The following is a 23451-nucleotide window of genomic DNA, read 5'->3' as shown; positions in this document are numbered from 1 at the left end:
AACAAACGTTTTGTTGAGATCATTTGACATTCCAGTTAGCTTTAGTGAGCCTCCTTGCATTCCGGAGGATTTCCCTTTTTCCCCTTTCACTTTAGTCCTTTTAGGGTGTTTTGGGTCTTGTCCCAACATCCATGCTGAACTATAGAGGCTTCATAGATAGTTAGAGTTGAAGAGTCTCTTATTACTTTCCCTTTAGTTGAGATGTTTTGAGACAGGTTTGCAGAGTATTATCATTATTGAACTCAAGTATTTTCAAATAGTTGAATAGAGTATTTGTTTGAGTTAAATGTCTAAATTCTATTTCTAAGCTTGTTTTCCTTGAGTAAATCTTCCGCTAAGTAGTCAGCTAGGCCAAGGGTTTTCCTGGGGATCAGAAATGATTCTCGAGTGGCGGCCACGTTCAAGGTGTAGGCTTGAGGGTGTGACAAAAGAAATGTTATTATAAAGATTTCCCTCGAAAATCTGGTCTAAATTGCCACCCCAAAGCTTAAATTCTCAAAATTGGTGAAATTGAGCTTAAACTCCGAAATTTTTAGGTCAAAACCCTCTCTAATGTTGCTTAAACGACTGTAGGTTCACTTAAGCGAACCCCATAAAAACTGGGGGTATCACTTTTGCGAACTAGGCTTCACTTAAGCGACCATCGCTAAAGCGACCCTTGGTTCACTTAATCGAACCCTTCAAAAATTTCGGCCTTCTCTTAAGTAATCACACTTTTGCTTAAGCGAAGATCTCTTAGGCGAAAGGCCTATCGCAAAAGCGAAGGTTACAGAACTCAGGCACCAGAAAAATCAGACAACTCTCAAACCATCGAAAGGACCCTCAAGTTTCGTTTGTAACCCCGTGCACACAAACTACATATGCAAATCAATTGCACTTGATGTTCTGGACTCAATGGAACCGTCAAACACAAATTCGAGGTCTCCGTGACCTGACATCCGTGAAAACTAAAACTAACTCACACCTAAAAAGGTTAAAACAAGCTTGGGACCACGCAAAAATCAACCAAGATCTCACCTAGGCCTAATATCATCCCCTAAATCCAACGGACTCTCGAATTCCAATCTGAGCATCCGAACCCCGAATGTTGACCAAAGGCTAAAATTCCACAATTTCACAACTTATGACCTCAAATCCTCAAAAAGAATCGAAATCAAAAATCGACTCTCACATATGATATTTCACATTTTGGGACTGATGGAATCAATGGAATTACATTCCAACACTCGAAACTTCAAAAGACACCAAAAACCACTTTCTTAACAACTTAGCCTTTCAAACTCAAAACTTACCAAAATTCTCAACTTTAATTCAAAGATCAAAACCAACTTTTTCAAAACTCAATTATAGAAGACTCGAGGTGAATATCGGGAGGTAAAAATGATAAATTCATAAAAAAAAAAAAAAACCAACCGAGTCATTACAGGATATGCATTTCCTTTGCAATAAGTTAAGATTCATTTGTGAAAAATCTTATGTGAAATCAAGAGTAGATAGAGGTACCATTATAGAAGTGGTATTAACACTATATGTAATAAGGTTTATCATACTTTATTGACAAAAATCACATTTACTTCATTTATTTTTAAAACCTATAAAAGACAAGCGAGTGAAAAACCAAGTTCCTTTATTCAGTGTTAGACATAGAAAAATTCTAAACTTTATAAAGATGATTTTCGAAGAAAAAAGGGTATGCAAGTTATCTTATGCTTAAAAGCAAGGATACACGTTGAACATATATATATGGAGTCTTCATATAGTCCATCAAACTAGTACTAATTTGATAGATACTTATTAAATGACTTAAACAATATCAACAGGAGAAATCAACAAAAAAAAAAGTTCATCAAATGAAAGTTCATAAAAGTTCTACATAAAAAGATGAAAAAAAAAATTAAAAATGTATCTTAATTAAAATAAAACTAATGTAAAAAATCATGAGTAATAATATATCCCACGATATGAATGCAGTCAAATTCAAATTTAAAAACAAAAAAGAGAACAACTTACATGATTAAAAAGACTAATTAAATAATGAAATGCAAGAGGATCAACTCTTGAATTAGATCTACATATTGTTATGATTGAGGAGTGAAGATCGATTTGGATTGATGGGTGGATGGGAGGTAGATTTGCAATAAATGATATAATTGAGGAGAATGCGAGGAGGGAGAAGGTGTGAGGTAATTTTAAAATTGATTAAACCTAGGGACGATGAATTATTGCATCAATTGATACGATTGAGGCAATAGATTATTTTTTATCTGCAAAGATATTTCAATTAACATGATAGATAAATTTACAAACTAAGATAATGATATAATTAAGTATCTTTCACTAAAGGACAGAAGAGTGAAACCTTTATATTACACTTAGATTATATATTATTTTTTTTAACGATTTTGATTTCCTTTTAATTTCATTTTTACTGATTGATATAGTCTTTATTTTAAAATTTGAATTTTCTCAAATTTGTAAGCGCGGGGTGAAAAATTATACGCACATGTTCATTTGTTGAAATATTTTTATTCATGTTTCCTTATGTTAATTCTTTTTCTTCTATTATGTCTTGAAGTTTATCAATTTCATGTTGATGATGATAATATATCAATAACATAATAAAACTCGAGATCTTGACAATTATAACAAAGCTCAACTTCTAGCAATAGGAGTTTGTCAGTAGAATTAACATGTTCTTCCTCTTCCTTCAATACTCCACTCACAACAAATAGAGCAATAGATCACAAAAATGAAATATCATTGAGCAAGCAATATAATCAAATAAAAATTCAATGAAGTGTTCTACGAATCTCACAAACAATTGACACCACCAAAAAAATTCTTAGTATCAAAATTCTCAGTATACTATAATTAAACATGAGAAAAGTAAAGGGTTAGACAATCGTATTAAGCAAAATAAACTATCAAAAAATTCTCATTATACTATAACTAAACTTGAAAAAACTAAAGGCTTAGATAAATTAAATGCTCATTTTATTTTAGCAAAATACATTTCACGGGATTGCAACGAATTTGACAGGCACACAACCAAAATCTTATACAAACCAAGTATCATAAGTACCAAGTCCCTTCCATATTTTATTTTACTTCTATTGAACAACTTCCAAACTGTTGTAACACCCCAAAAGAAATTTTTAAGATAAAATTTGAATCACACTTTGTATACGTATAGGATCGTACTGGATGATTCCTAGTTGCTCATGTATGTTAAGGTTCATTTTTCGAGTGTAGGAATTGTATTAGAAGTGATTTAGGATCATTAGGGACTTATAGCATTAAGCTGAGCTCAAAGTCATTCTATGTACTCGTTGAGTTTTCCCATAAAGTCATGCAAGAGTCAACTCAAACAACTATATCTCTTATAATATGAGGATTTAGATGGAACATGACCTAAATAGTTAAAGATTTATTAGTCTTATTTACAAAGCCACCAAATTTACATTAATCAGAGTTCGGAGTAAAAAGTTATGACCATTTTACAGAAGATACTCCAATCTGGAAAAAATTTCTAAAAACTATGAACAGAAACTATGGGTTGTGAAAGAATCTGTGGGTCATGATTCATGCTCGTGCAATGGGATAAGAGGCTTAAAATTATTTCTTGAATTCCACGGAACCAATCCACGAGTCATGGATCATTTTATAGACTGTTAGTGTGTCCATAGATCATGTATATCATGTATTTCAGTTGTATATCAAAATTTTCAGATTTCATTGAAACATTCTATTGAGTTTCTTTTCATTCTTTGGGAATTTTTGACCAAACTAAGTCATTATTTAAACTAATTCACCAAAATAATATTTTTTTTATTTTTTTATAAAACTAGTATAAATGTATTTCTCAGTAACGTTTTAGGCTATATTTTATTCAAAAAAATTCAACTATGTAAAACATAATTGTTGACGGCGTTAAATAAAGAAATGTTACTGATGGTAACGTTTTAAGCATAATATGTTAATGTCAGTAACGTTTTATAATTCGTTACTGATAGACACGTTTTACACCTAAAATGTTACTCACAGTAACGTTTCTTAAGAATCCAATCACGGACTATAAGATCGGACAAATTAAAAATCTTGAAGATGTCTATAAAATGTTACTGCAGATGTATCAATTGTTTCTTGTACAGTTGCTTAGCTGCTTTAATGTACTTCAATTAATTTCCTTTCAATTGGTTGTTATTGTCATCTTGTAATTTTCTAGCCTTCAATTGTTGTATTCTTGGTCCATTAACCACAAAAAATGATCCACCCCAAAGTTGTAAGGTTTTGCTTAATGACGATGATAGTCATTTTACTTAATTTATTTTTCTAACATGAAAATTAGGAGAAAGAGAGAGCATTCTTGTCAATAAACCCCATAATGAGCATAAGGCTATTACTATCTCAGAGTGGGCAGTTTACATTTTTGTGCTCTCTCCAATCTGGGAAAACAAAATAAGAGAGATCTACAAGGCTTTAATCAACCTTATAAAATTAGCCTATGTATTTGTAGACATTGAATTTTTTTGGGACTCTACAAGACGTATTCAATTCGAATTGGGAACTCTAAAAGGTGTGTTCAGTGTCAATTAGAATTCTTAGAGGTTACTCAACCCTAAACCCTAGTTTATGCCTATATAAAGGGTACTAAATTCCCATAAAAGACATCTCGAAAATTCCATAAAGAGATCAAGATCTCTAATATTCAGCAAATTGATGGAATATTCATATAGACGGCAAATCTAAATCATCCGAGTTTGAGAAATACGCCACTAACGGCCCTCGAATCATGGATAAATCTTATGAGAGGAGAATCAAGGGAGGAACAAAATTGTACCCGCAATCTTGATGAATAAAATTCTGTTTCTTCATATTTTTTTGTGATTGTAATTTATTTTCTGTCACTTTAAAATTTGTTGCAAACAAATTGGCACGCCCAGTGGGACCAAATTTGCCCTTCATCTCTTCTCTCTTAAATCAAATCTGAAAATCTGAAGTTGCAAAGGTGGAAGAATGAGTACTTCAAGCCTCGTCTTTAAGTTTTATCAAGTTTATGCTCCGACAAGCCTTGAAGCAGGGGGTATTTGTAGACATTGAAATTTTGTGGGACTCTAAAAGATGCGTTTAATTCGAGTTGGGACTCTACAAATTGTGTTCAACTCAAATTAGGATTATTGGAGGCTATTCAACCCTAAACCCTAAACCCTAGTTCACACCTATATAAAGGGTACAAAATTCCCTTAAAAGGCATCTCAAATATCCCATAAACCCTAGGGTATTTTTAAAGATCAAGATCTCGAATATTCCACAAAAGTCATGGAATATTCATATAGAGGTCAAATCTAAATCATTCTAGTTCGAGAAATACGCCACTAATGGCCCTCAAATCGTGGATAAATCTTATGAGAGGAGAATCAAGGGAGGAACAGAATTGTACCCTCAATCTTGATCTATAAACTTATGTTTCTTCATATCTTTTTGTGATTGTAGTTTATTTTCTATCACTTTAAAATTTGTTGCAAACAGTATTAATACTAACACGACATTTATTTTTCTCGTCGTTCCCTTTCAAGCAAACTATAGCTTGTGGACACAACCATGTTCGATTGGATTTTTCTTGTGCAAATCGAGTGAATACAAAAGAACAAAACAAACAAACAATAGTGACAGTTTTTTTTTCGATTTACCACCTAGTGTTCGATAAATTATAGTGGTAGATTACCACCTCATATTAATATCTTGATGAGAGAAAATATCTCTCAAGTTAGAAAACCAATATTACATATGTTGGGAATACTAAGAAAAACATAGAATAAAGAATCAATAAATAGATGAATATTTTGAATGACAAAGACTTTGTCAATAAGGTAATAAGCTTTCTATTTTTCAGCAAAAAATATGAGAATCCAAATGTATGCTCTGTACAAAGCAAAGGTCAACAAACTCCCCTATACAATGCCTTTTCGCCTATACTAGATTCAACTAATTTATTACTATAATCCGAGAAGCCTAGCTACTAGAAAACCTGATCAACTCACAATATTTACTAAAGAATGGCTCAAATGCCATTAACATACAAGATAATACACTTAAGGTGAGAAACCCCCACTCGTGAATCCATTCCTGCATATATTTGCACAAAAATATCTATTACAACGTAAGTATTGTGTTAGAATAGGAGAATCAATTGACAAAAGTATTATGAAATCAGTTATAACAGAGTATATTTGCATAACAATCCTGTCTCAATGCTCATAAGGAGACATTTACGAACATATTTGTGTGATAATGGCAAAATTGATCAAATTACTTAAGCTTAACCACAAATATGACATGAACAAGAGTATCAAAATTAGCAACCGGTGATACATGGAAGCTAACATTTTAAGTGCGAGCTTGTTTTAAGTACAACTGAAGCTATGACTATAAGTGTTAGCTTGTTTACGTTGTTGGTCCCAAAACTAGATAAAGGAGGAGGTGACAATAAGGTGGCAGCTAACATAAAACTAATCAATTTATTATAAATTCTCATTATTTATGGCGAGGCAAGGTTGTTGCAATGAAACGTGATTCACTGTCAACTACCTTACTAACAACTGAAGCTATATGGAAGCCAACGTTTTAAGTGCAACCAATGCCTATGACTATAAGTGTGAGCTTGTTTACGTTGTTGGTCTCAAGACTAGATGAAACAGGAGTGATGATAAGGTGGCAGCCAACATAAAACTAATCAATTTATGATAAATTCTCATAATTTATGGCGAGGCAAGGTTGCTGCAAAGAAAAATGATTCACTGTCAACTACCTTACTAGTAACATAAATGATTCACTATCTTATTAAACTACGTGTCACGTCAAAATAGGTGAAACAAATTAAAATGGAGAAAGTATCATACTACTAATAAATGGAAAGTGAGCAAGCATGCAAAGGTAAGCAGGATCAAACATCCTCTGACTCTTTTAAACTAGTACTACCATGTCACACCAACTATTCATCACACACATACCGGTAACACCAAAGGCACAACCTCTGACCGAAGGTACCTAAACTTAGATGGAGAGAGATTTATATATTTAGTAGCAGCCAAATAGATAAAAATCACTACACACCTAGATTATATTTTTCCACTATGATAGCTTTTCACAAAGCACCAAATGATTTTCTCCTGAAGACGTCACAGAAAGTGCCTAACCTTATTTCTGTTGCAAGTAAGATTAACCTTACTGGTGGTAACGAATTAATTTAACGTTGTCAACTCTGTTAGTTTTGAACTGTTGAATATTATCTAAAATGTTACTAAGAAATACCTTTATACTAGTTTTGTAAAATTTCAAAAAAAACATATTATTTTGGTGAATTAATTTAAATGGTGACTTATTTTGGTTCCTTTGGTCGATCCCCACAGTCCCCAAAAGCTCTCTCTAACCCTACTAAGTCTTGGTAAGTATTCTCCAAGATTTTACAACATAAATCCTAGAATTTCTACAAGATTTTAACAATAAATCCAATTCCTATCTCTAGTGAAATCAAGAGTTCAATTCTAGGGTTCAAGACTTGATTTTTAAGCAAGTCATAACCAATTTTTCATCCTAGATAAAGGTAAGCATACTCTCACAATTCCCTAGTGATTCTAACATATGATCATGTATCCTAAGCAAGAATTCTACGCTCAAAACATAGGATTTTCAAGAAAGAATCCAAGAATTTAAAGAAAGGTTTCTTGATTGGTCTTTCAAGTAAAGGTTGTTCTTCAAGATTTATCGAGCGTTTAAGATATATATAAGGCTATCATAGTGAGGAACTTAGTTCTTCCTCAGGCCCAACATCAAAAATTTCAGTTAGTAAGATCAAAGCTAGGGTTCTTCGCCTTCAAGCTTCAAGTTCAACAATTCAACGAATATTTTTCCTTCAACATATGTGGGATTTCATCAATGGGTATCATTTCTCCCATTATGTCCCAAATTTTTTTTTTCATATAATTATTTCTATAAAATGTATGTGCAATGATCATCCACGTCATTTTCTTTGCTTTCTGATCTTTTTAGCATTTAGAGATTTTCTCTGTAGTGACCCCAGGTCATTTATGATTTGTTGCGACTGACAGTTCAGTTGTCAGGTCATTTGTATGGATTTTTTTGGAAGTTTGTGTATTTTGGTGCCTTTGAAACTTGAATGGTTGACTTCAGTCAAAATTCAAGAAGACGTCTTCAAAATGCAATTATGATAGTTCCATCAGCTCTGGAAGGGCCATTTTAGGCTAGGGGCATGGTTGGTTCAAGCTCAAGACTTTCGGTGTGAAATTGTGTTGTTAGGCATTTTAACTTAGAAGCTTAAGCCAGAATTTGACTTCAGTCAATATTCTTGGTAAACATGAGATTTTTTTCAGTGTGATTACCTCCGAAATGTCGAGTTTGGTTTAGAACGACCTTTCGTGCTATTTCTGAGGCTTCCGATCTGATTTTGAGCCTTCTTATGGAATTCGGCTAAAAAGGAACTTGGGTGTGGGATCCACTTTTCATCAAAACGACCTCAAATAAAAGTTTTGATGGTTTCATTGAGTCCGGAATTTTAAATTTAGTTGGGTAGCATATCTAGTTTATTTTTAGCGGGTCTTAAACAAATTATGAGGATCTATACAGGGACTTTGAAAAATAGCAAAATATGGTGTTGTTAGTGCAGACTTTTGGTGATCAGACTTTAGTCTTTTAGAGACCAGAAATACTCTTTTAGCGACAAGAATATTTGCAATTTAAATAGAGAAATTGCAGCTTCGGCCTTCATTTTCAAAACTCGATTTATTGAGCTATAGAGCTCTAATTGAGCTATAGAGCTCTAATTGAGCTGATTTCAGTTGCTTGGTTCAAGTTTTTGCGTGGTTGTGCAGTGGAGTATTCAGGAATTTTTTTGGGCTCTCTGTTTGAGGTAATTTATGGCCTAAGGGGTTGCCAAGCTCTCCCTTTGTTCTTTAATGGTGAATTTTGGTGCATGTGTGTGTTTGGGCTATTCCAGGAAGGGAATTGAGCCCTATTTCGGGGAACAAGGTCAGTTAATCGATTAGGACCTTTTGACGAAGTCAATTTGGGATTTCCGACATGGGTCCCACATTCCCATTTTGATGACTTGATTTTTGGTCCATCTCAACTTATTGCAATTTTAGTTTCTATATGTCTGTAATGACGTTGTGATCGATAATTGGATAGTGTGGTGATGTTTTGGAGGCATTTTAGAAATGGATAGTTGTTTTCCAGTAGATTCAGAGTGCTCGTGATCGACTTTGAGTGTAACACCCTGTATCCTAGACAAACAAGGTTGCAGAAATCAGAAGTTGCAGGTGCCACCAACGGGCACCACCCACGGACTGTAAGTGGTGGTCTGTGGCTGGCAACCTGCAACCCCTCCACAGAAAGTCCAGGAAATTTGGCTAAGGGTAGACCCACGCCAGGACCTACGGACTATAGGTGGGTCCGTGGTTCAGACCCCCAGAACCTAGTCCCAAATGCCCATCGATGGTTGACCAGAACAGACCTTCGGTCCATCCATGGTCCGTCGGTCTGGTCCGTCGGTGACCCCCGATAGCTCTTAAGTAAAGGGTAGTTTGGTCTTTTCCCTATGCGTTCGACCCCTAAACTATGTAGTTTTGGTTAGTTTTAGCCTAGTAACTTAATTAGAACTTACCCTAGTCAACTCCCTCTCCAAAAATTCACCAAGTTGAACGAAAAGAAGGAGAAAGAGTCGACCAATCCCTAGTCCAAGAATGCAGCAGGTTTTCATCAGTTTTAACCCCGAAATAGAAAGATTTCTCCGTGGAATTCGTCACCAAGTATGTGAGATTTCACTAGTGGGTTCCTTTCACCCATTAGGTCCCTAGATTTTAGTCAGATTCTTGATTCTCTACAACATGTTAGACCTAGGATTTCTAGAATTTTAGAATTTATATTGTGATTCAGTTGTTAGACTAATCCAAATTAGATTATCATGTTTTCGTGGAATTGTTGCTTAGTTCTTGCTTGAAACTCAGAACCCTAGTTGTCTAGATTCATTTAGTTCATGAATTACACTTGCTAGGTCAGATTACTCAGATATGCATGCCTCAGTTAAGAATGTTTCATTATTAGTACATTAATGATGCATTTTCAGTCAGCATTTCAGAACATCGAGTTATCCAGTTATTTCAATTATATTGTATTTTATGCATTCTATTGGTAGTTGGCTTTAAACTGAGTTGGACTAGGGTTAGTCACCCTCAAGTACCAGAACTACGTGCCCCCATAGGTTTTTAAGTCCCATCTGTGGGCATCAGTTTAGTGATCACGCCATTCATACCTCTATACCTCTGGCAGGGTATATTGGGTCCTCTTGATGGGGTGTATACATGGGACTCCACATTTAGCTCATATGGTTTCATGTTGGTTATTAGTAGCTCTCACAGTCAGATTCTAGTGCATTGACCAAGTTACCAGTCACAGTTCAGTATTCAGATTCAGCATGCTATAAACTTGGTCATTGCATTCAGTTAGTTCATGTTCAGTATTTTCAATATAATATCATGTTCATCTTATATCATTGCTCAGTATGTTTTGTTAAGTTATGTGTAATGTTCAGCTTTATTCTAGCTTACATGCTCAGTACCTTTCAAGTACTGACGCATACTCTGCGCTACATCTTCTCATTATATAGGTTCAGGTCCTCAGCATTCAGATCACGCATAGATCAGTTCCCGATCTCCAGTTCAGCAATATTAGTGGTGAGTCCTCATTCTTCAAGGACGAGTGACATGTTATCTTTCCATTTCCAGTCTTTAGTTTCAATTTTTGCTAGATTTAGCTGGGGCATGTCCAAGCATCTCTAGTCAGTTACAGGCTTTATTTCAGACATAGTTAGATTCAGTTTTAGCTTTGGAGTTTGATCTTTCAGTTGTCATTAAACTCTCAATTTATTTATTCAGATAGTAATGGGTATTCCCCATCATTTCAGTTTTATGATGTTTTAAGCTTCCGCACAGTATTTTTTTTAATCAGTTTATCTAGTATGCTTATGATATGTCAGCTCAGGGTTATCTTGGGGTCACTCGTGATCCTAGGTCCCATGTTTATGACTTGGGGTTAGCTTCGGGGGGTGACAAACTTGGTATCAAAGCACTAGGTTCAAGTGTCCTAGGATGTCTAAAAAGTTGCCCTAAGTTAAGTCTTTTTCATGGGTGTGAAGTGCACCACATCTAATGAGAGGGAGGCTACGAAGTGTTTTAGGAAAACTTCACTTTCTTGATATTCTTATCGTGCATTGGTATGATCTCTCTCTAATCCATCGTTATGTGTTTCAGATCATGCCTTCTCGTAGAGTTTACGCAAGAAATGTGAATGCCCACAACGCTAACGCAGCTCCTCCAGTCCCAAAGCAGGAAGTTTCGAATGTAGAGTTTCGAAACGCCATTCAGCTTTTGGCCTAGAGTGTGACCAACCAGAACAATCATCATGTTCCAATTCTTGCAAATGCTAGTAGTGGATCAGTGGCAGCCAGGGTTCGTGATTTTGTTAGGATTAATCTGCCTGAGTGTTTAGGGTAGCAGGTTGGTGAGCATCCCCAGAACTTCATTGATGAGGTCAAGAAAATCTATGGAGTAATGCAATTGACTGGAAATGATAGGTTAAAGTTGGCATCCTACCAGCTTAAGGATCTAGCTCACATCTGATTTACTTAGTGGAAAGAAAATATGGGTACAGATACAGTTCCTATCACTTGGGAGTGTTTTAGTGAGACTTTTCTGGACAGGTTTTTCCCAGGAGAGTTGAGGGAGGCAAAAGCTCAGGAGTTCATGAATTTGAGGCAAGGTAGCATGTCAGTCCAAGAGTACGGACTCAATTTCACCCAACTCTCCAGGTATGCTCCTCATATGGTTGTTGATCCAAGGGCACAAATGAATAAGTTTCTGTATGGAGTGTCAGACCTAGTGAAAATAGAGTGCAGAAATGCTATGTTACTGGAAAATATGAACATCTTTAGGCTTATGACCCATGTTAAACAGGTTGAGGGAGATAACTTAGGGAACAGGCTAAGGATAATAAGAAGGCTAGGACATGCAACTATGAGTATTCTCAGCAGAAATTAGGTTGTGGAAATCACTCTCAGTTCCAGTAGAAATCTTCAGCTCCCACACCTTCATCAGCTAGTGTTCCATCTTCCAGGTTTCGACATGATCAGAAAGGTAGGGCATCAGGCTCTAAGTTTCAGGGGAGTGTTTCAGGTACTAGAACCTACCCAACTTTTCCTAAGTATGGTAAGAACAATCTGGGCGATTGTCTTGCAAGGATGGAAAAATGTTTTGGGTCTGGTCAGACTGGTAACAGGTTGAGAGATTGTCCTTCTTCTAAACAGGGTCAAGGAGGCAATAATGGTAAGGATCAGTCTACAACTGCAGCAGCACCAACAGATCACCCGACTTAGCAGGGTAACTTATCTGGTACAGGTGGTGAACAGTGCCAAAACAAGTTGTATGCTCTTCATGCTCGCCACGATTAGGAAGATTTTCCTAATGTGGTCACTTGTACGTTATGAGTCTTTAAAATGTAGATGTTTATGCTTTGTTAGATCCAGGGGTTACTCTTTCCTTTGTAATTATTTATACAACAGTCAATTTCAATGTCAGTCCAGAAACTCTTTCAAAACCCTTCTCAGTCTCTACTCCAATCAGTGACCCAGTTATATCTAGACGGGTATACGTAATTGCCCTGTCACAATCTCTCAGAAAGTCACCTCAGCAGATCTTGTAGAGTTAGAAATGGTAGACTTTGGTATCATTCTAGGCATGGATTGGTTACATTCCTATTATACCTCAGTCAACTGTAGAACTAGGATCGTTCATTTTCAGTTTCCAGACGAACCAATCTTAGAATGGAAGAGTAGTATCTTAGAGCCTATAGGTCGTTTCATTTCTTACCTTAAGGCCAGAAAGATGATCTCTAAGGGTTATCTCTATAATCTAGTTTGGGTTAAGGATTCAAGCTACGAAACCCCAACTCTTGAGTCAGTCCCAGTCGTTAATGAGTTTCCAGAAGTGTTTCCAGAAGATATTCCCGGAGTTCCTCCCGAAAGGGAAATCGACTTTGGAATTAATCTCCTTCCAGATACCCAACCCATTTCTATTCCTACTTACAGAATGGCTCTAGCTGAGCTTAAGGAATTGAAAGAGCAGTTAAAAGACCTTCTAGATAAGGGGTTCATCAGACCCAGTATTTCCCCATTGGGTGCACCAGTGTTGTTCGTGAAGAATAAAGATGGGTCTCTCAGGATGTGCATTGATTATAGACAGTTAAACAAGGTCACAATCAAGAATAAGTACCCTATCCCTGGGATTGATAACTTGTTCGACCAACTTCAAGGTGCTAGTCATTTTTCGAAGATAGACCTCAGATCTGATTATCATCAGCTCAGAGTCAGGGATAGTGACATTCTGAAAACAGCCTTCAGAACTCGGTATGGTCATTATGAATTTTTAGTTATGTCATTTGGACTAACCAATGCTCCTGCAGCTTTCATGGATTTGATGAACAGGGTGTTCAAGCAGTATTTGGACATGTTCTTTATCGTTTCTGTCGCGCCTCGTTTTTCTCAAAACGGGTTTTGGTGCACGACCTAACAACTCTTTTGGGCTTTGGGTGGATTGAAGAGTCGCCACCTAACGAATTAAGGCGCGTTAGGGCACCTATCTAACCTAACTAAGTCTAGCTAAGGTCAACGAGCCAGAGATCGGGTAAGGGTTCAAGTTACCTCGAGGGGAAGGTGTTAGGCATCCCTCGAGGTCCACAAATGTGGGTCCCGGCCGTGTCTCATGCAATATGTGGGGGTTACAAGTAGCAATTATGGTCACTTCATTTATTATTTTATTTAATTAGCATGATGACTAAGTGATAAATAATATTAAACAATTAAGGTCAGTTTAATTATTCATTTAATTAATTAAACATGTAAAAACTAGGTGATAACATGATTAGGCAATTAAGGGCACTTTAATTATTTTAGTTAATTAGATAGGCATGCAAGCCTAAGTGATAATATAATAAATAAATATTACACAATAAGTAAAGAGATGAGCAAGGAGATAGAAATTTGCACAATTAGATAGAATAAACACTTTATTTTTTATTAAACTACCCCAAATAATTATAACAAATAAAGGGAGAAAAAGGAAAGGGAGACTCTAAAGGACTTTAGGATCAGCACTCGACTTTTTATATTTCGATCGATTTCTCGTAGGGACAGACAAAATCAAAGTTTGTCATTTAGACCGAGTCGATGTCATCATCTCCATAGGGCCTAAACTACCCCTACCCCACCACCGCATGCTTTCGTCTCTAAAAGGTGTCTAGCGTCCCCACATAAGGTCCAAGAGGTGTTGGACTACTAATAAGGTGGTTTTAGACAAAATAAAATTCTTAATAGGCCCACCTAGACACCAAGTCAAACAATTAGGACGACATTTAGCACATAAAGTCTCAAGTTGGCCTCTAAGTTTTAATAAATATGCTAGCAAACACAAATAAGATACGAAGGCCTCATGCCAGGTGTGTGGCAAACATTAAAAAATTATTTAATAACAATCGGAGAGGGCAGAAAATTATTATGGGCACAAAATTTAATTATTGGCTAGGTTAATTAAGACAATTTCAAATAAGGGCATATGGATAGAAGTAGCAGCATGCTGAAAGTAAATTATTAATTTTATTCAAGTAGCAAAGTGGCTCATTATTATGCCGAAGTTAAATGTTTTAAAGCGGATCTGAATTAGAACATGCAAGGGCTGGCTTATTAAATATCGTGAAACCGTAGCAGAAGTGCAGAAAATAATGTCATCATGCAAATCGGTCAAGAGCAGACTTTATTTAAGACAGATTAAGATTTTATCATGCTGAAAATATTTATTTATTTAATTTATTTTTAGCGGCAGAACAAATATATCGCAGAAACTGTTAACAGCGACAAAATATGCACAACAAAATTATTTTATTTAATATGCTAGACATTATTAGGAAAATAGCTCAACAAACCGATTTATTTAATCTGATTAACATTAATCTTATTGGTTCAACCCTATGGACATGATTACTAAGTGAGCATGCTGAAAACTATTTAACCCAACTAATTACCATGTTACAATTTTACTAGCAACTTATTAATCAAATTCTATAGGCATGAATTCTAGGTGGTATGCTTAGATTAAATTATGATCTTAACTATACATTTATAACTTATTTAGACCTACATGCATACATACTATAATATATTAAAATTATCTAAATCCTATAGGCATGATATCTAGAATAGCAGAACATACAAGACATATTATGATAATATTTAAATATTCATTTTATATAAAAGGAGCTTTGGTTGAATTAGATTAAACAAAGAGCAAATATTATTTATTTATTATTTAGAAGATGATCACGACACTCCAAAATTATTCACAAACAACGTACTATGATTAGATAATATTAAACAATGGTTAATAGCGGTAGTGATTTATTTTTATTTATTTATTTTAGTTAGATCTAAAGCGGCGTTATAAGCTACAAACTATCAAATAATCACAATCCTATAGGCATGCTTTCTGACCCAAAAGGTTACGATGAAACACAAGTAGCACGTATTTCCCCTCCCCCCTTTAGACGATCCCCAAGTTATATCACATATATAGAGTTAGAGTTATACAACTATTACAATACCAAAAATAAAATTGAGGCAATACAACTATAATAAATAAAATTAAATCTTGTCTGGAAACCATCTTAGGTGACTCTTCAACACTTGAACTTTAAATTCGAAACATGTTAAATAGAATATACCAAAGGCAAGATCATAACCATATAGATAGCAACACAAAAGTTATTCATAGCAAAACACACGAATTTTTTAAACAAGTAATAGAACATATAAGATTACCATGGAAAGAGAAAGGGATATGAAAAATTAAACCGGATGACTACCTTATTTATTTTAAACATACAATCATGCATAGTGCAAAACAAAATTACACTAGTGAAGAGAACTAACCAATTAAGCAGAAAATAATTATCAACAATGCAGACGAACTTAATCCAAGACTAGACCCGAACACAGCAATACCGAGTAAAAAAGGCACTTAGAATGTTCACCGAAATCTCAATTCTTTTTAGGAGCAGAGAATAATATTTTTTATATATTCAAGAGTAAGGCGTGAGCAAGTTAGGATGTGTGAATAATGAAGGGAGAGTCTAATTTATATAGTAGAAGAGGGGCATAAAATATAAGGAAAGGAATAATTTAGGAGCCAATTATGACATGCTTTCCTTAAGCGAAAGGAGTATAAAATCAGTCCCATAATTATTTATTCTTTTTACCAAATATAAACAAGTAAGAAATCTGGTTAAGCTTAATTAAGGTGAGAAAATATTCACTAACATATATTTTCCTTGTTAAGAAGGAAGCCAAATTTAGATTTATTTTATTTTTATTTTTTACCAAAAATATGAGCTACTAAATAAGACAAGGGAATAATTAAGGATATTCACTATTAACAGAACATTCAAATGGACAGAAATAAAATCTTAAGGAAAGGAAATTTCCGGATCAATTTATGCACTAACAATAAAATCATTCCACAACTTTACCAAATATAAGAAAACTGTACAAATTTATGATTTAATTATAGCAAGGCCATAAATTAGTAAGACAATAATATATAAAATTTTAAGCAACTACAATTCTATATAGCGAGACACCTAATTTACCATAAATGAAATATTAAAAGAGACCAATTAATCGCCATAATTGAAGCAAGTAGCACTAAAACTAGATTTTGTTTATTTATTTATTCTTTAACCAAGAAAGCAGTTGTGACAAAATAGAACAAATTAAGCCATTATATAGAATACTATAATAGGCCAAGTGACAATCGTCCAAGAATCAATTCATTATGCTTGAGATGTCCGCAAGCAGTGAAGTACTAAGCTATAACGCAATTAGTAGTAAAATCAATTATATCTAATCCTGGAGCCAAAGTAGTTCATATAATCAAATTTACGGTAAATCAAAAAATCAGTGGCAAAGTCAAGAACTAACCTGAATCTAAATTAAACATGCTAATAACACACACATGAGTCACAAAAAAAAAAACTCAATAGTTCATGCTTCACACATAAATTCAAGTTTAAACAAAACTCACAACTATATAGTTTGATTCAAGTAATAGCAGCAAAACTAACCACATTCAAACACACAAAACACTAAACTCATATACTTAAATCAAACTATATATGGCATGACATTTTGATAAGGTACTAGTTTAAAGAAATAATAAAAAAATAACAAGGAACTTGACCCATTCGAGATGAACTTGCACAAACATAGATGAAAATTTTAGCGTATAATTAAGCACAAACTAAAAGTCACACACATAAATTTCAAGAACATGCAGCCCATATTCATGAAAATTTAAAAGTAAAAAAAATAAATGTTCAATACCTGGGACAGATCTGTAGAGATCTGTCCTTATCAAAATGCTTTATTTTCAGCTTGATCGGACTATGGGATTAGCAAATTTGTTGTTGCTATTGCCGGTTTCGTAGCTACTAGCCGGAGTTGTTGTTGCTGGAGTTTGGCCAGACCTGTTCTGTGCTGGCTGTTGTTGTTTCTCGTCACTGGCGGCTGTTGGTCGCCTGGGATCTCGCCGGCTGCTGTTCTCGTCGATGTAGGCGTCTGGCTGCTCGCTGTTGCTGCTGCTTCTTTCGTCTGGTCGCTCACCGGAGATGGAGGCTGCTGGAGCTGTCTCGTCGAGCTGCTGGTCAGGGTGCTGGTTGCTGCTCGCTGGAGTTGCTGGTTGCTGCTGCTTCTCCTCGTGTTGGCTGCTGCTGCCAGTGTTGCTGGCAGCTTCTGCTTCTGTTTCTCGCCGGAAAGGAGGAGAAACGAGAAAGATGAGATGGAGAAGAAGGGAGGAGAGGGAAGGAGAAGAGAGCAACGAAGAGAGGGAGAGAGAAACGGCTGCCACCAGCAGGTGGTGGCAATTTTCGCCGGCGAAAATGGAGAAGAGAGTTGAGAGGTGGCGGCGGCTAGTTTGAGAGGAGAGGAGGAGATGAATGAATTGAATTTTAGGGGTTAGGTTCTTTTAGGTTAAAATTAGGAGATAAAGTTTGGATGGATCTGGACCCTTGATTTCAATAAGATGTAAGGCTGAGATTTAATTTAAAAGATGGACGGTTAAGATTAAAAAATTTTAAAAATGGTCTTGAGAGTTGAATTGGAATGGCCAAACTTGAAATAAGTATTGGCTAGAATTGAAATGAAAGGTCGCTATAATTGAAAGACATTATAAATTAAAAAGGTTGTAATTGAAAGAAAATTAGAATAGAATGGGCTGAAATTTAAATGATTTTGAATTTAAGAAATGCTATTCAATTATAATACTACAAATATTATAATATTTTTTATATAATTAACATCACTTAAATTTTAAACATTTGAATAAAATAATTACTTTGAGTTTTACTAATAATTTTTTAAAAATATCTTAATATTAATGATAATTTTATAAAACACACATACTAAAATGTACAATTTTTAGACAAAATCAACTAAAATTTTAGGACTCAAAATATATTTTAAAAATACGTATTTAATCGGATAGCATTTCCAAAATTGTTAAAGGTTGGTCAAAATTGGGTGTCAACAGCTGCCCCTTGGTTGCTTGAGAATGAAGGATGAATTGTCGGGCAACCAACGTTGACTTAGTAGCCGATTTTGTCCGACCGACGCGAGATGTCAGTAGGATCAATTGAAATAATATAAGGTTGAAAAGGGGTACGACCGAGACTTTGGTATTAAGCCGCCTACATATCTCTGGTTATACGAGAATCAGGTCGTGTGTAGTTCTGGATTCTGGAGAAAACGAAACTCCTAAAGATTGAAAGAGTGCTATGGTATTCGAACAGAACGATATTGGCTTGAATGGATAAGATTAGAGTAGCGAGAAAGGCATGAACAGAGATTTTAAATATAAGAGTACAGAATCCGATGAGAAGCGGTAATATGAGTAACCAAGGTTAAATGAAAAGCGGTAATATAAAGAATTCGATAGGGTCTTTGTTGCGATAGACGTAAGCACGATAATTGTAGCCGAGAGGGAGATTGATCTCGCCTACAAAATGTTAGTCTCTGCAAATTCTGTAGCTTTTAATATTATTAGAGCAAATATATCAGACAAAAGATAAAGGTAAACATGATGCAATTTCCCGTATCGACAATGATGTTTGTCATAAGACTATGAAAATGATGTCTTAGGCTATGATGTCTAGGGCCATGATACGCAAAAATTATATCCTCAGGTCATGAAATGTTGTCTGCGGGCCATGAAAAATGATGCTTTTAGACTATGACACCTTTGGATCATGATAAGCAGAAAGTACATCCTCAGGCCATGAAATGATGTCCGCAGGCCATGAAAATGATGCCTTTAGACCATGGCACCTTAGGAATAAAGTAATGAATAAAGAAAGCGTATCTGTAATTTGGGCATCTGTTGATACTTGTAGCTTGTTTTTTATTCGGACATATGCAATTCTCGAGCACAATGCAATCTCGGGCACATGCAATATCGAGCACAATGCAACCTCGGGCTCGATACAATCTCGGGCACATGCAGATGATGTAATTCTCGGGCACATGCAGATCTTAGGCACAATGTAATCTCGGGCACGATGTAATCTCGAGCATATGCAAATGATGCAATTCTCAGGCACATGCAGATCTCGGGCACAATGTAATCTCGAGCTCAATGCAATCTCGGGCTCAATGCAATCTCGGACTCAATGAAATCTCGGGCACAATGCAATCTCGGGCACATGCAGATCTCGGGCACAATGCAATCATCGGGCACATGCATATGATGCAATTCTCGGGCACATGCAGATCTCAGGAACGATGCAATCTCGGGAGCATGCAAATGATGCAATTCTCGGGCACGTGCAGATCTCGGGCATAATGCAATCTCGGGCACATGCAGATCTCGGGCATAATGAAATCTCGGGCACGATGCAATCTCGGGCGCATGCAAATGATGCAATTCTCGGGCACATGCAGATCTCGGGCACAATGTAATCTCGGGCTCAATGCAATCTCGGGCACAATGCAATCTCGGGCACATGCATATGATGCAATTCTCGGGCACATGCAGATCTCGGGCACAATGCAGATGATGTAATTCTCGGGCACAATGCAATCTCGGGCATAATGCAATCTCGGGCACATGCAATATCGGGCACAATGCAATCTTCGAGCACATGCAAATCTCGGGCACAATGCAATCCTCGGGCACATGCATATGATGCAATTCTCGGTCACATGCAGATTATGCAATTCTCGGGCACATGCAGATCTCGGGCACAATGCAATCTCGGGCACATGCAAATGATGCAATTCTCGGGCCCATGCAGATCTCGGGCACAATGTAATCTCGGGCTCAATGCAATCTCGGGCTCAATGCAATCTCGGGCACAATGCAATCTCGGGCATAATGCAAATCTCGGGCATATGCAATAGGTTATTGGAGGCATAGACCTTCGTCTTATTGAAAGGATTGAGTGTCATTTGTTGACAAATTCGGAATATTGTAGCTTTGACCTTTCGTCATATTGTAAGGAGTGAGTGCAATGGAATGTTGATTTGTCGGGCTTGATATAAAGTAGCTTGATTCTTTCGTCTGATTGGAAAGATGTACCAATAATTAGCGATCTAACGAGCTCAAAGTAACTTGGTCTTTCATTCATGTAAGAAGGATAGGGCGCCATTTATTGGCGATTTGTCGAGCTCAAAATAACTTGGTCCTTCATCCTGTCGGAAGGATAGTATGCCATTTGACTGGCGATTTAGGCTCAGTATAGAGTAATTCGGTCCTTCATCACGTCGGAAGGACAATATACCATTTGACTGGCGATTGTCGGGCTCAAATTAACTTGATCCTTCATATTGTTGGAAGGATAGTATGCCATTTGACTGGTGATTGAGATCAATATAGATGAGTTTGGTCCTTCGCCATTGATTAGCGATTTGTCGGATATATTGGCACATTGATCCTTCAAGTAGTGTTGCTGGTTCTTCTTGTATATGTACCTGTCTTTTCTGCATTCAAAGAAAAATAGTTAGTTAAGGGGAGGTTGATCTGTATCTCTGATTCAACGTAGCATGCTCCTTTGACGTCTGCTAGAATGTCTTTTGAAGTGTTAAAATTTTGAGGTCCCCTCAAAATTTTCTGCCCAAGTGTAGAACCTCTGCTATTCTGATTTTCGATGTAGAGTTGTGAATTTTTGAGAGGATCTCAAAAATTCTGCCCCAGTCTTGATTTGCAAGAAAATATGTCTTTGAAAGAATTTTTGAAACCCTTTCAAAAATTCTGCCCCAGTATCGAGATTTAGCAAGGAGAATGCTCTTTGAAGGAATTTTTGAGACCCTCTCAAAAATTCTGCCCCAGTTACACAGTCCAAGGGGGAAAATGAGATTTTTATTATGATAAGACCGAACTCCAAAGGAGCGCCTACGTATCCCCTCTTAAAGGGAATTAGGTCTGACGTAGTTCCAAATACAGAGAGCATAAAACAGAGCATTCTTAACCAATACTGAAAATGACATATTATGACCAACTTTATTGCCCATATGCTAATATGGGTGCCTGAATGTAGAAAACATAAACTTAAATGGCTCAAGGCTCTTATTGGAAACTGTTTCAAATGAGCTTCGACATGCTCATTGTTGGGATTTCTTTGGTGCCAAGTCCTCCAAGCGTATGATCTTTGTATCAATCAATTGCTGAATCTTGTCTTTCAGATCACGACATTCTTCTATGGTATGTCCTTTCATCCCTGAGTAGTAAGCGTAAACCTTAGAAGTTTCAATCCACCTTCCACGTGTGTTCATCCTTATTTCACTGACAGGGGCAATGTGACCAGCAATCCTCAACTTTTCATAGAATTTATCCATGGGCTCAGTCAAAGGAGTGTAAATTTTGATGGGCCCTTTCTCCACGTTGAATAGATTTTTACAAATATGTTTTTGAGTGAGGGTTTAGACATTGTGAACAGGATAAGTAGGCTTTTGATATGGTAGAGGAGGTCTTTGGGATGGAGGCATATTATATGGAGGCATTTGAAGTGACGCACAATACCAAGGGACTTGGTGTAGAGGTGTTTGATATTGAAGAGCTTGTAAGGGAGGACTCGGTAGGCTCGGCGTAAGATATAGAGGTCTGGAACCATAATCATGATATTGAGGAGGATATGGGTAATTTGGAAAGTTAGTGTTCTTTTGAGGCATTTGAATGGAGCTTGGTTGATTTTGCGGAGTAGGGTGAGTTGGTGAAGGATGAGAAATAGAGTGAGTGGGTGGAGGATTATCTTGGAGAGTGGCTTGACTTGTGACAAACGATTTATCTATGTTTGTCTCCAGAGTGGGATCGACAGAGAGTAACATCTTGGCCCACCCGCACATATCAGACACTTCTTCTTCTAATTCCTTTATTTTCTTTTGCAAGCTTGAGACCAACTCGTCTGAAGGATGCTTCTTTTCAATAGTCCTACTCATAACCTTCTCATTAGTTGCTTTCTTCTTCCCTTTGCGGTTCTCATTTGGAAGAGAAGGAAGAGCGTCATTTGATTGCTTATGGTAAACCATGGTCTACAGATCAACCATTGGGGAAGGGTGAAAATAAAAGTAAAAGCAAAAAAAAACCCAAGTTAGAGCATTGCATTAATTGAGATAACAAACACATTGTTTTAAGATAAACGCCCTAAATGCAAAGAGCCTCGTTGAGCCAGAGGTAGGCCTAAGATGACATATAAGTGATGCACAACAATTAATTCAAGCCTTATTTGCCAATTGGAGTTTAGAGTTAGAGAAATAAACGCGATCTTTATTTATTATAAAATTCGAACAATACATCATAATTGAAAAACAAAACTGAAATAAACTAAGGGAAAATGGGGTAACAAGGGAAAGTCATCCTAAATTCTGAAAATCTTGAAGATATTGATTCCAAGAGCTTGGCGCCAAGTGACTTCTTGTACAGAGAGTGACTTCATTCTTGATCTTCAACACGTTGCATGCCCATATGTTTTCTCTTTCATCAGTGAGCCCATAGTTTCCTTCCTCACTCACATCTCTGTCTTTGACCTCTTTTAGGATCCATATATAATACTCACGTGTGCATAAGGCATGTCGTGCACCCATAGAAATGGTTAACACTCGCTCCCATCTTCGAAGTATGATGTGGACTTGTGGTTTATCTAATCCAAATTCATACTTAAACTGCTCCATGTTGGACCAGAGTGGTATTACCTGAGTTCGCCCAAATTGGCGTAGTACTCGCAGATGAGTGTATGGTTGAACACCTTTCAAGCCAATGAGCTCAATGAAGGATCGATCATCGCCTCTTA

General features: G+C 36.3%; 1 protein-coding gene across 2 annotated transcripts in view; it reads left to right on the top strand.

Annotated features, from left to right (window-relative positions):
* LOC125837375 (probable protein phosphatase 2C 10) overlaps window positions 1-23451 on the top strand; it is a 1808044-nt gene that overhangs the window by 1716668 nt on the left and 67925 nt on the right. The window lies entirely within an intron of this gene.

This window comes from Solanum verrucosum, unplaced genomic scaffold (assembly GCF_900185275.1).
Source record: "Solanum verrucosum unplaced genomic scaffold, falcon-dt-bn FXZP01000147.1, whole genome shotgun sequence".
Taxonomy (NCBI): domain Eukaryota; kingdom Viridiplantae; phylum Streptophyta; class Magnoliopsida; order Solanales; family Solanaceae; genus Solanum; species Solanum verrucosum.
Note: the sequence above shows the minus strand (reverse complement) of the source record. Positions and strands in the feature narration are given on the sequence as shown.